At 44.8% G+C, this 14,740-nt stretch overlaps 1 protein-coding gene across 2 annotated transcripts in view; it reads left to right on the top strand.

The window, feature by feature from the left end:
* Window positions 1-1,348: 1,348 nt before the first annotated feature.
* Window positions 1,349-14,740, top strand: part of LOC135400905 (uncharacterized) — a 131,605-nt gene continuing 118,213 nt past the window's right edge. For both annotated transcript variants that reach the window (XM_064632910.1, XM_064632908.1), the window contains exon 1: window positions 1,349-1,622. The gene's annotated coding sequence lies outside the window, so the exon portion shown is untranslated. The remainder of the gene's footprint in view (window positions 1,623-14,740) is intronic.

Here is a 14,740-nt window from a genome sequence, read left to right as displayed (position 1 = left end):
CAAAATACAATCTCACGCCTGGAAAACAGTGGAAAATTGGTTGATGCCAATCTTGGTTTCCTGTGTTTCAAAAACTGAGCGAAATACTGTAAAATCGTTTTTGCTCTTTCGTCACCTCGTGCATTGTTTTCTCTGACTTAAAACTACATTTTCGCTGCGCCTGATTATTACATTTTTACGTGCAGCAAGCTTACTCCCTTAGAAAGTGTAAAACACAACGTTACGTGCATGTAACTCTTTCCTTATGAAAATGATGAAGTGATTTGTCTCATCAACGTCGCTATGTTTATAACAATGCAATGCTGAAAACACTTCGATCCGGCCATTTGAAACACTCGAAGAAGATACAAAAAGTTACAAAATACATTTACTTCTTTGTGTATTGGCAATCACAGAAAGCAGGGACTGCAAGCTTTGCTGACGAATGTGTTTCATACAAGTCTATGAGCCCACGGGCATCCAGCATCCACGAACGTTCTAGTGCACGATGTTGAGTGTGAGCAGCCGTTCTTACATATCGACTTCTCATTTCAAAAATTCCTTATCCCGCTATCTTTGTCGGGGTGTTCAGCTAACCTCCTCAGTATGTACACAGGGAACCGGTTAGGCGTTGTTGTTGCATGCATATTTCTAGAGTTGTTTCAAACGTTCGCGTGAGTTCCGTTTCAAGGTGAACTGTGTGATGCAGTTCCTTCAGCATTAGTCTGTACAGTGTAGGCCTACAAGGAAAATAAGAAACGAGTAGAGTTCGCAAAGAAAAAAATACGAAGAAAAAGTGACTCCTATGCGCTACTCGATCTGCTACCTGGGCATTCGAAAAAAAGAAAAAGCGTCGCTCCGCCCAATGCACGCTTGTAGGAGCCACAAACCTGCAAAAGAGAACCATCACGGGTTCAAGGGCCTCTGAAATCCCACTCGCCACCTTCCTTCTAGGATGGCAACCATCTCACAAGTTCCAAGTACGCTGTGCCGTTTAATGTCAAGTTTCGAAGGTACCGGAAAAGGAACGCCTAAAAGAATATAAAAAGTAAAGAAGTTCGTTCAGTTGCACCCATCAGTGTCGCTCCCAATTCTTTGCTTGCAGCCACAAGGAATCCGTCCCACCAACAAGTTAATCCTACTTCTTCCTACGCAACTAGTGTTTCCACGGGAGACGGTCCCAATACGAGAGAGAGCACGTGCATCCACAAAATGCAAGCTCCGAATCGATACTACCACCAGTTACGAACGGAGAGGGTAAAAAGGGGAAAAGGAGGGGAGCAACGCATGCGCTGAGAACGGGAGATCGCGGAGAAGCGAGAAGAGGAAAGCTTGATACTGTTGAAGACGGTGGGGAGAAGGCGGTTTTTTAGCGGGCGACAGGCAGGCGTGCTTCTTGCGTGGGCGAAATAAAAGGCACTCGGAGACCGGGAGCTGTCCCTCACTCTTCGCATGCCGCCCCCTGGCTTCGGACGTCCTCTCCTGTGTGGCATTCCAAAAACTACTGTTTGCTTCTGTTAAGCCGAGGACGAAGTCGAGGACGCAAAGAAGACACACGCTTCGAGGTCGTCACGATCAACAACCGACAAACGTTCACGTTCTTAAGCTACCTGTGGACGGTGGTTTGTGCTCCAGAAGGAACGGTGAGCTCATTGCAATTTTATATTTACTGAGAAAATACGAACCGACCCTCTGCTGTTTCGATACCCGTAGCGAGACATTCGCAGGTAACACACCCACGTGTTGATGTTACATAATCGTTGCACATGCACGACATGCAACATTTGCATATCTTAGTATGGTTATTGACCTGCGCATGAAGTCCATCTCGGCGTACGTGTTGTCAATCGTGTTTCCGCGGCACGTTACGTACAGACAAAAACACTGATTGCCAATTTATTTTATGCAGAAAATGTAACATTATGTTACGCTGAAGCAAATTTGACGAATTTAGTTGTCGTTCGAAGTAAAGTGCGACACACTTGTCATACGCTGAGACATTTCAAAACCGTTTCGTATTAGTCCTCAGGTAGCGTACCATATGGCACGTTTAACCGGGTCCCCTGACTCTCGCCGGAAGCGCAAACTGCGTGCTTGCCATCGACATGGTTTTACTACACATGCATACAACGTGCGCTCAGCAACGTGCATCGGCATTTTTTCACTTATCACGTGTGATCGTGTCTACTTACCGTGCTCGCATTGTGAACACGCTTGATATGAAATTGTCCACTGTTGCTGCTATTATTGAAAATGATGTTTCTACCTTCACGTTGGAAACGCTCCACCTAAAACTCTGAGTGCAATAAATAACGTGATTAAGGCTAGCTTGAACGCACAAACGAGGTTTTCCACATTTATGAGACCTCTAGTGTGGCAGGCTGGGCGACGGACATATGATTTGTGTAGCGACATGGTGTGGTGTCAAGCAACGTGCAGGATATTGAACCGTTACTACATGCACAGTAGTACTAGTGCATTGATACGACATTTAACGAACTAGGAGCTATGTCGTTGAGGATTCGGATACGCGATTTCACCGGGATGGCAGCCTCTTTATTCATTTCCCAGTTGCCGTAAGCGTGAGAAAAATGATGATTAACACTTAAACACACAAACCGCGATGATGGCAGGGAAAACGTCCCAAAGACATCATCGACGGAGCAAAGACAAATATTTAGCGGTGCGCTCTGAAGAAACAGACAAACAGAAAGCTCACTTCTACTCTTCGTAAAAAAAAAGATACACTTTCAACACGTCACCGGGAGGATTTGACGCTTTATGAGCCGTGTTTTCGCACACGCATATCAAACACGCAGCGTGTTAATGCGTGCAGGTCCTTCAGGTGAAGCGCGCGGCCGTCGTTCCCGAGCAAAGTCGGCGAGCCGCTACGGGTGCTATGATGAAAAATTAATCACTCGTGCTTCATTGCGTCGACGTACGGCCATGTTTTGATGGCACAGTACGCAGTGCGTGGCCCAGTTGGAGTCACTCTCGATCATACAGTTGTGCTTCGAAAGCCAGTCTACAGGATTGAAACCATGGAATGCATGAACGGTACGTACACTCTTAAAACAGATCTTCGCCGCGGAATGCGAGCAACACTGCATAAAACGCTCCTATGGCCAACTACACTCCTAAAAATGAACTTCACAGCATAGCACGCTCCTAGCAAACCATCATCCCGAGTTTTCCTCTGATTTGCTGAAAACGGGGGGCGTACGCCATTTTTGTGGCAATTATTAACTGCATAATGCCACAAAACATTGCGTACGTCCCTCATTTTCATAAAATCAAGGGAGATAACGTTGTCATTCCGGATGATGGTTGGCTAGGAGCGAGCTATGCGGTGAAGTTCGTTTTTAGGCAAGCCCTATCGCCATCACCACCACCATCATTTCTAAGAGTGTTCCAAATGAGATTGTTCCCTCACTTAACGCGAGGCGTACACCTTTTTGTGACACTTCTACAGTTACGTCAATTGTCACAAAAATTGTCAGGCCTTGTGCTTTCCACTAATCGGAATTCACAGCGGTACAATTCTATGGTATAAGCCTCCAGTGTGTTATGTGGTGAAGTTATGTTTTAGGAGTGTACTGCACTTGCGCTTCCCGTAATGTAAACGTGTCTTTATTTGCGATGTAGTAATCTTCGCGAATCGCGCATTCAGTCATTTGTCAAATCAAGTTTTTCGCGATTCCACGGCAGATTCTTTTTTTTTTTTCGCGGGATTAACGTCAAGCTGCGTTAGACGTGCGGTCCGCACGTGTTTTCGAGGGTTTTTAACGTCGATCTCAAAGGCGGTTGCTACATGACACGTCCGTAGCCCTAACAACAGCTTTCTGACCGGCAAAAATGGTGGATCGCGAAGTCCAATGAGGTCAACAGATAACAATAGAGGGAGCAGAGGAAAATTCTGCGTTTTTCTGGATGTGCTACCAGGCCCCACAAAGGTCAGTTGTAGTGGGACATCTGGATGAAAGGGCGACCTTTGCATCTGGTAGACATACGTGCGTCAGTCACAACGATTGCAACTTCCATCGCGACCGGACGAAACCACGGCGATGTCATTGCTTCACTATTCAGGCTCTATGCAAGCAGGACTGGCTCCAAGAATGTAGGACACATGTGAAAATAGAAGAATATGCATGTTTAGTAGTTTTTGCTGCTTTGTGGCAAGTTAACTGACAGAGCGTATCCAGTCAATACAACGCCCCTTTATTCGCGAGTACAATTTTTCGCGTTTATTAGCGCAATTTTCAAAAATCGCGAATAAAAATTATCGCGAATAAAAATACGTTTACGGTACCCCGCCGAGACATCTATTGCGTGGAAATGACACAACTCGCAACTGCGAGGTTACGACTCCACCTTTTTGAGCTGTCGTGCAATCCATCACCTGCAACTAAACCAGGGACACCACAGTATAAAAAAGGAGTCCAAGTCATCGCCTAAACAAGACGCAGATACAGGGGGGAAAAGAGTGAGAAAAACGATTGGCTTGGTGACTGACTTCGGTGAGGAAAAGCGCAAACAGTGAAACCAGGACCTGCCGTCAGGGTGCGCCTCATTTGTCTTTCAATTAGAAGGAGGACAGACTGAGATTCGGCGGCTGAACTGGGGAAGACAATGTATTTGGCTCTTTCCTATAGTGTGTTAGTTTTCCCCTACGATGATTCAGGTAGCTTTTGTACGGTGATGTTCTGCTATTCGAAAAAGAGAGAGAGAGAGAGAGAATTGTGGAAAGCGCGCGGGGCGTACGTCTTTTTATGACACTTAACATAACTGCATAAGTGTCATAAAAAGGCGTACGCCTGTCGTTTTCATCTAATAAGGGGAGAGAACATATCTGAAGCCCTCCCAGAGAGAAACGGTGTGATTGCGAGCTTTTAATATTGATTGATTGGATTCTGTGCCTGCTCACAGCTAAATTGTGGCCTTATATTCCCACGCGGGAAAGCATGTTTATTGAATTATCAAGAGTAAGATGTTATATGCATATGCTTTCTTCGCAACATGATAGCGGTGGCGCTTCTTTAACACTGAAAGAACTTCAGCGACTCTACTATACGTAAATCCAGCGCGGCAGTTATATAGCGGTAGGTTCAATTACTTACCTTAACGTAACAAGTTACCTTTTCCAATCCAATGCAATCCAATCCATAACAAGGTACCGCTGCTGTCGGTCATGGAAATCACATCAAAAAGCGGGGGAATGCTACAATAGCTGCTGCGGAGCATTCGCCGCAAGAATAATATTTGTCAACAAAAGTTCATTTATGTTCAAATTAGGCCTCATCACATCAGCGCTTCAAATGGTATAACAGTGTACATCGATCTCTTCTTCGATCGGCGTAACGTTGACATACTCATGTTTCGGAATTCCATGGAAACATTAGGAAAATGAAGGATGTCATTCATCAAGCGCTATATATATATTTATTTATTTAGAGCCCACCAACTGCGAAAGCCTACGCAGAGGAGCATTAACAACAAAAGTAATAAACAATGCAAAACAGATGGAGTCAGAGAAATATTAACATGAAACTACAAGAAAATATTTGTAATGCAGTAAGTAAAAGAAGAAAAGTATGGGGAATATATTTGGACTTTCGCATTTCGAGTGATTGCACATGCACTCAAGACGAAGAACATGGGATGTACAACCAAATAACTCACGTGATGATGGATCAAAGATTAAAGGGAATCTGTTTCGTCTAGGTGGAACATAAATGCCAATAGAACGTAAGAGACACTATGCGATGCGATGCGATGCGATGCGATGCATAAGCTTGTACAGAATTGTCATGTCCCGACGACGACGGCGTGCCCTTAAGGACACCATACACAGCTTCGATAAAAGATGATTGTAATCGTACTACCACGCTCTGTTTGAAAATGTATCATGAATAATACCGACAAATTTCTTCTGAATATTTTCCAAGTAGTCCGATTGAGATTGTGAAATGCAGTTCCACACGACGGAAGAAAACTCTAGCTTACTGCGAACAAGACTGTAAAACAAGCAGATCACTGAATTAGTTTCTCAGACGTTCCGGAGAATACGCCTTATAAACAACAACAACAACAACATTATCATGCAGGAGTCATAAATGTGGGAAACGTGATGATCAAACTCTAAAGCACTATCGAATTCCACACCAAAATCACGCGCAACATTTACTCGTATCGTACAACAATGGATGTTTCCTGGTAAAGGACAGAATCTTTGTTTTAGCAATATGCAAACACCGGTTTATATTATATACGAGCTAGAGCCCCAGCAGCAAAAAGTGACAGTGGTTCTTTAAAAATGCGTTTGCAGGTTCTTTATTTTCGCTGGTGCTGACGACATGGCACCTCTCAGTCATTTAAATGCGGTGAATCATGAAGAAATCCTGAATCTTTCTTATTAACGCCGCACAAGGAGAGTTCAGTCGACCATTTACCAGCACAGAAGCACAAACACAGTTGAACACGACTGTCGAACGAACAAATATCAACCTGAATATAGTGTTTACTATACTTATTTTTGGTTCGTTCTCCGTGAAAACTCTATATATTGTATTATTTTCTGTATCAGTAGCTGTTATTTTCTTAAAATGAATCGGAAGAACCATTTTGCTGTGGAGCTACCTGTTGAGCATTACGCACAGGAACTAAGACAAATTAAATTAGACATAGCTAAAATAAAAACACGGCGATGTCAGTCCCGACTAGAAAATTAGACGAATTAAAAATTCTTACATTCTTTCAGTGATAACATTTGGAAACATCCCGACCGAGACGAGCAACGGCTCAAAGAAAGGCAATTGCACTGGGCTAATTGTCCCTTTAGTGACAGTAATAAATCATGAAATTGTCACTTAAGTCAAGACCAAGTCCAGTCCACAATGTCGTCACGTTGATGATCACAGAGAATGTTATAGCATCGTTCATGTCTAGAAGTGTCCCAGGGAGAGGAAACGAATAAGTCTTCATATATATTTGAGCCATAATCTCTATTCATATTTGTTTGATCTAAAATAATAGAGTCAAAAGTGTTGTGAACAAAGTGAAAAAAAAAAAAAAAACACTGAACATTTCTATTACGTGTCGTACTTGGCGGTATACAGATGCCTCAGCACACGTCAGTGTCGAGCTCTGACGTCTGAGATGCACGTAACCTCTCTGACGGCTTCTCATTGGCGGAGCTGCTCGCCGTGATGTCGCAGCCGGTTGAGTTTTGAGATTCGCTGTGCCGATTTTTTACGCGACGATTCTGCCATTTGCGGTATGATTTAAAATCAACGCTCACCTCGACCGCTCCACCCACCCACCCAAAAACAGCATTCGTCAAAGCAACATACGTTGTGTCTCATCAGACGTTGTTAAACCGCACTTGCCTTGCTCGAGGAACAATTGTTGTCATAGATGGGTTCGATGCCGGCCGAGGACGGTAGCAATGTGGGGGAGGTAAACATTGCTTCCAGCACCGCATGTCGGAGATTTCCGGCGCACGTCAAAAGAACCCCAGGTGGTTGAAATTATCCGAAAGTCCTATTCTGCGGCATGTGCAGCATGCCGTCACACAGATAGGCTGACTGACCTTACTTGTAAATCTACTCCCAATTTGAGTTTTTGTTATTGTTGTCATAGATAGCAACAGCAACAATAGATGCTGACGATTAGATGGGGTGTTTCGCCGCGGTGTCATAGATAAATGCCTCGTGCATCGTCCGCTCATGCCATTTCAACGGCATTTCCCATGTGCTGTTGCTACGAGATAGAAAAACACAATCGACCTCTTCCTCATATATAAAGCAAAAATCGTTACGCATATCGATTTCGTCCCAACCACCTTCGCTCCGAATCGAATGAAATGTTCTTGATGGTGACGATCTAGTGACCTTTCGTGACATTCACCAGGCAAGTCAGGTTTCGAACGTCAGCTAAGGTTCTATCGTGGCGCAATGCGTCCGCTTCAATCGTGCAAACATCTGATGGAGTGTGCATACACAATTTGGCTTGGAAACGTGCACGTACGTATATGGCATTCTTTGTGAAACTTACCTTCAATATCAGAATAAACTTTGGTGTACCTAGTGCTTGTGAGATAGTTTTTATGTAACCGAAGTACCCACGGAATACGAGTAAGAGGTAATGAGTACCTATGGGCAAGGAGAAACGTTGGAACACTAAACACAGGATGAATTTAGGGGGCATACTGATTCCATAATGCAGTACGTCCTGGACGATTTACCTATTTATTTATTTATTATTCATTTTACCGCCAGAGCAACCCCCAGATGTTACAAAAAGAGAACTAGGAAGCAAAAGTGTGAACCGAGTGCATGATAATGTTCCTAGTGTTCCTACCTGACCGAATGAGGTACCAAATTTATTTGTGAATTACGCGAGACAACAGAGCTCTCGAATGTCTAGCGATGAATTGTGATGTAACGTCCCTCCACTATGCTGTAAGGATTAGGACAAATCTTTCCAGGAGCAGTATACAGGAAGCAACACCGTCCCGTGACCGTTCGGCCGTATTCCGAAGGATGTAAGGGTGGTTAAAGGCCCCCGTCAAGCAAAGCAGTCACAAGCCCGAAATCGATGGGAAAGAGTATAGCACAATACTTTGTGCGGCTTCTCTATTGGTGACAGCAAACGCAACACGCTGACCACTGGCGTATTTTGTTATGTCATTATGATATTTCAAAGCAACTTATTCGCCGATGGCACAATGGAGACCGCGCTTGTCATCATTATACTCTGATAACGTGGCCACAAAAACGATAGCGGAGGTACAAACCTTTATGCATGAGGCAGACCTCCTCCGACGACTCTATATGATAGCAGCACCGCTGTGTACAATACACAATACTCCTTTTGTATGCCAGTGTATGAGCACGGAGAGGAAAAACCTAAAGTAATCAGAGGGCTTTTATCGTTAGGACGTTGAAACGGAAGGAAGTCTTGCTAGCTTCTCCCGAAATGACGTTGCCATGTTGACCCATCTGTTTCGTAAAGTGCTTCCTCCTGAGCCTGTTCGTAAATGGCGAACTGCAATGGCGATTTAGAGAGAGAGGGACGTAGAAAGCGTGTGAATTTTTAGAAGTGATCGACGTCAAAGGTATACGTTATGTCCAGGTAGCGCTAAGTCAAGATGTTCCTTTCTTCTGACGAAGTTGTTCCACGAAATTTTGTTTGTTCGTTTGTTTGTAAGAAAAACAAAAAGAGGAGAAATTGAATTCGTCTCCCGATTTGTTCTGCGAAATTTTACCAACTCGACACCAAGAAGCTTTGTTGTATTGCCTTAAGAGTTATCGATATTCTCTCAAAAACGATTACTGTGACTGTTAGGACACCTCAAATCCTGCACGTTCGCCGAAATCTTCTCACACTCTTAAAAGAGGTGGTGGTGGTGGTGACGAGATCGGCTTGCTTGTTTGGGCTCTTAAAAGAGATGGTGGTGGTAGTTGTGGTGATGATGGTTATGGAACAGGTTGTCGTAGTCGGCCACGCTTAGGCGGGCAACGTCACGACGACCGCAGGGAGGTCCGTGTGTCCTGGGCCGACTTTACAGAGAAAAAGAGATGGTGGTGCTGGTGAAAGGGCTTCACCGCACAACACACCCCTCGCCAGTCATCATATCCAATGATATACGAGTAGGCAGCGAGAGGCGTACGCTTTTTTGTGGCGCTGATACAGTTGCGCAATTTGTCACAAAAAGGGGTACGCCCCCGCTTTCATCATCTTGTGTCATTCTGTACAATGATTGGCCTTTGCTGTGTTATCTGGTGATTTTCTATTTTCGTCACCACCACCACTACCACCACCTCTATTTTAAGAGGGCAGGGTTACGCATGACGTCAAAACCAACGCAGGATGTGACGTAATGACAGAAATTAGCATTGAACATCTCTTCTACAATGCCGAGAAGGAGAACGAAATGATGTTTAAATAGGTAACGCGCTTGAGTAAAATTTTCATCGCAGTCGCCGTATGTCACGACGAAAAGTATACATTCATATACTCGTCCTCAAATGCAGCACCGGTACCTAGATGTCCAGGCGAAGAACGACATTTCTACGCCTTTGATCGACGAGGACTCGGTCACGGGCATATCGTCGCCTACCTTATCTCAAATTCATTGGGAGATCCGTTTATCTTTCATGCCTTACCCATGCTTGGTCACGTCTGGGTGACGTTGGCATATCGGGCCTGATAGAATTTTTCATGCAACTGCATTACACAGGTGACAATGTGAATGCTAAATATTTGAGCGGTTATTGGATCTGCACGTCTCGAAATACAATTTACATGTGGAAGTACATCTACGGTGCTCCTGCACACGGTGCAGCATGACGGAAGGTCTGGTGAAGCATTACATATTGTCGTGCGAGTTTAATACTGTAGACGAGCTACTGCAAACTACAACAAATGTGTTTTTGGAACCATTGAAGAGCCTAGCAGGTGCAAAAAAAAAAGACGAAAAAGATAAAAAACTATCACAAGCAATGCGAGTGACTGCCACCTACGAACGTGAGAGTGTTTAAACAAACTGTAGTAGATCAACACAGCCGTACGGGCGGGTAATGCATTTCGCATTATCCCACGCGTAGCTTTAAAGTCAGACGATCGTCGTTCCTTCTGAAGGTTCTAAAAGTTAGCTCTGAATGAAAGGTCTGACGCCTAACTAAAAAGCAGCAAATGCACTTCGACTCAATAAACTACGAATCGACAGTACTGGTATTTATCCTGTATTTGACCTCGAAAAACAACAACATTATACGATGAACACACCGGTCTTCTTTTTTTACCTTTTAAATCCATCCATCCATCTTTCTTGAAATGTGACTGCTTTTACGAACGAATGAAAGCATTGTATATTCCTTACATTTTGTTAACTAATCACAATTTTCCCACAGAGCTATGTCATACGGCTTCTTGTCATTATCGAAGTTCCTGCTGATATCTGTGCATAAAGTTGCGAGTCAATGTTTCAGATACGAATTGCAAATAAACTACCATGAACCTGGTTTATCATCATCATAGCAGTATATGGAGAATGTCTGCGAATCGAAGGGGTTGCCCCACGAACATGCATAATACATTTCTTGCAACTTCATACTTGTTTTGACTTATAATGCACAGTTCCAGACAGCGATTGGCACACACATTGTGTTTGCGTAAACAATAATGCGATGCCCTGCCTGAATAGTCGATTGTGCGCTGATATTGCGCTTTCATGTCTTCACCTGACGCAGGAGTAAAGTTGAAGAACAACATTGAATTTGAGTTCGAATGTAAAAAAAAGGAAGAAATTGAATTCGTCACCTGACGAATTCTGCTACTCCCATAAAAAAAACAAAATAAATGAACCCCACAGAAGGGAAAATGAAAAGAGAAAAACGTTACCCGTCCCGGTCACCGAACATTATGTGCGCATGCGTAGCTGCATCCCCTAGAAGTGAAAAGAACTGCGAGAAACTATAACAGGAACGAGGAACTCGACAACACATGCCAAGAACGCGGTCCTAAAATATAGATTCGATATCACTGCTCAGTTATGAAGCTGACAAGTGATGATAACGCTGCATCTCTCTTCTTGGGTTCCCATACACCCAGCACCTTGACTATATTGAAGGTTCTATTGTCCAAGTTGTCTAGAGCAGACTTCCATGTAGCTCTTTGGGATGCATATCTTGTGCAGTGCATGAGGATGTCTTCCGTGTTTTCCACAGATGCTTTTGTATCTCGAGGACCCATTCTACTCGAATTAGCATCTTTTCGCATTTGTTAGCGTCGACGACCATCTTTTCAATTGCCTTGCACACGCAGCTCAACAGTCTAATTGGTCTGAAGGACAACAAAATTCAAGTCCAGTGCATTTGGTCGATGCGTTTCAGCCGACCAATTCCATCGACTGCTTCCATACCATACCATGGCTTCGTACGGCCTTCAAAGTGTATCGGTTTCAGTCACATCTTGACGTTGCGCCACCTAGGATCACGATTTTAACATTAACAGAAATGAAGTGAACGTCGGTGTAATTTCGTTCTATCGAATGTGGTCTGACGTGGTGTGAAGTGTGGTATCGGGTGTGATGTACGTTGAAATTCGTCCGGGACACGAGTGCGGTTTCCCCACCGAGCAGCATGTCGCGATATCTGCAGGTGAACTGCTCGTAATGTAATGACATCACCACATTTTGATTTTCAATCTCATTCCTGCGTCGGGAAAACGGTTGAAAAAGTACTGTAATGAAAATTCAGGAAACGAACGATCAATTGCGAGTGAAGTAAAACTTGATGCAATATTTTTTTTTCAGTGCCATCGGGGAGGTGCATGAGTCGATCGAACCACCCTGCATGCTTTTACGAAACATTTATGCATTTGCAAAAATGGCTACTAAAGTGTAGCTTTCGGAACAAACCGCATCCCTCAACGAACTAGACTCCCGCCCCCTCTCTTTCATAAAATTGCTTTGTCCCTGGCAACATCCAGCACACCACGGCTCTGCCGTCAAGGCTCTCTTCACACCTTTCTGCACGCCACAGGACTTCGATCCTTATTGTGAAGGGACTCATTATTTCATTCCCCGCATCACCTCCAGCAATGGGGTAGAGTATCGCCCTCGGCGATGAAACTCCCCATCCATCGTCCCGAAATAAACTTGCTGTTGTTGTTTTCGGAACAAACCCACGCGCGACGTAATGGTGCTCTAAATATTTATGCGAAATGATGAGTACCACAATCAGTCTTACATTATACCTGCCAGACGCTGTACGGCTTATAAAAGCGTAGATCTCTCCGATCTTTGCATCCGGTACCAAAAAGACGAACGGAATTACTCCTGGTTCAAGACACGAGGTATTGCTGATCTGACAGAACATACCGTGCCTAATATCGTGCACGGAATTGTGGCAGGATAACAAGATGGCATGTCATTACCCGTTACTAAGAACCCTTCAGAAAAGATACTCTGCAAGCGGCCCACTCGAACATGCCAAGGCTGAGAAAATTGTTATCCAGAAAGGGTACTCTCTCGGAATCAATTCAGCGTTTATTCGCAGTTTGATTAGCTCTGTACGTCTTTAGCGCTTCCAAAGCGGATTAGATGACATGCACGAAACGAAGAGCTTAAACTTTCGCTCAACCGTATCCAACGATTCTCATTTCAAACATTCCGGGATGCCTCAAGTCCGGAGCACTGAGGCGTTGGCAGAGAGTTTAATCTTGACGTATTTGCCGGAACGCGGTGTACGGGTACCGTGAGAAGGTTGGACTCTTCAAAAATAAAATTGTTTAATACGAATAGTGACACTTTGCACCCGTGCCGCACCTGCCGTGGTAAATATGTGGTTGCCCCCCCCCCCCCCGGCATTTCAATCGAGGACGATGCTGCATCATGTTCTCTTAAAAATGAAGGGGAGAGAGGGGGGTAATGTCTTATTCGGCACGCCATTGTTGGCCACACCGAAGTGGGCATCGTCACGGCCTCTAAAAACAGAACTTCACAGCATAGCACGCTCCTAGCCAACCGTCATCCCTGTGACATCGTTCCTTCCCCTGATTTGCTGAAGACGGAGGGCGTACGCCGTTTTTGTGGCATTATGCAGCTGATGATTGCCACGAAAATGGCGTACGCCCCCCCCCCCCCATTTTGGCGTACGCCCCCATTTTCATCAAATCAAGGGAGTCAACGTTGTCATTCGGGATGTTTCTTTCTTGGTTTGGAGCGTGCTATCCGATGAAGCTCTGTTTTTAGAGTGTGGAACGCGCCATAGAGAACTGCGCCGACGTTTGTCTGAAAGCGTCCCAGGAATTCTAGAAAAACAACAGCGCCGGTTGCAGGATTCAAGCCCCTCGGTTTTACCGTTGCCTTGGCAGATGCTCTATCCCAAGGAAACCAATAAACCGAGTGCTTACATCAGTTCTCAAACAGCTAGCAGCAGATATGATGTATAGTCGATATACTGACCACACTGCAGTTTTCACTGATGGATCCACCAGCCATGAATGTTCAGCATCTGCGTTTGTTATCCCAACAGACGATGTGTCGCATGGATACCGTCTCTCACACCGCATATCATCAACGTCGGCTTAACTATATGCTATCCTGTTGTTTCTGCGTAAGACATCGTGTGACGCTTCGCTGACCTGGGTCGTCTACTCAGATTCAAAGACTGCTCTTCAATGTACAGCCAACATGGGGATACGTGGATCGCTCGCCCCAGTCGTCTCTGATATACTCCATCACGTTCAGCGTCTAAGCGATCACGGTCATCATATAATCCTGCAGTGGGTCCCCGGATCACTGTGGTTTGAGCGGAAACGAAGAGGCCGACAGAGCGGCAACGGCTGCCCAACAGTCTCGGACGGTTGTATCAATAGTGCTGTCAACAGGAGACAGGAGATCACTTCTGATTGAGCTCATACAGCCACTATAGCTCGCCAGCAGTAGAGTCGGGACATCACTGACAGGTCTCTCATGTATTCGGTGGATCCAACTTTGTCTTTCTCAGTTCCAAGCTGTTCAGCACGCTATTTTACGTCCCTCTGCACAGGCTTCGTCTCAATGTAGTCTTCACTCCCAAATTCAGGTACCGGATCGGATACTGTGACAGCAGCCTATGCTCCAAATGTGGCGTCGTAGCGAACATTGAGCACGTCCTAACAGAATATGTGCTCTACGAAACGGAGAGGCGGCAACTCTGTGCTCAGTTGAGTACTGCTAGACGACAGACATTCAACCTGGCTGCAATTCTTGACC

The sequence above is a fragment of the Ornithodoros turicata genome, chromosome 7 (genome assembly GCF_037126465.1).
Source record: "Ornithodoros turicata isolate Travis chromosome 7, ASM3712646v1, whole genome shotgun sequence".
In the NCBI taxonomy this organism is placed as follows: domain Eukaryota; kingdom Metazoa; phylum Arthropoda; class Arachnida; order Ixodida; family Argasidae; genus Ornithodoros; species Ornithodoros turicata.
Note: the sequence above shows the minus strand (reverse complement) of the source record. Positions and strands in the feature narration are given on the sequence as shown.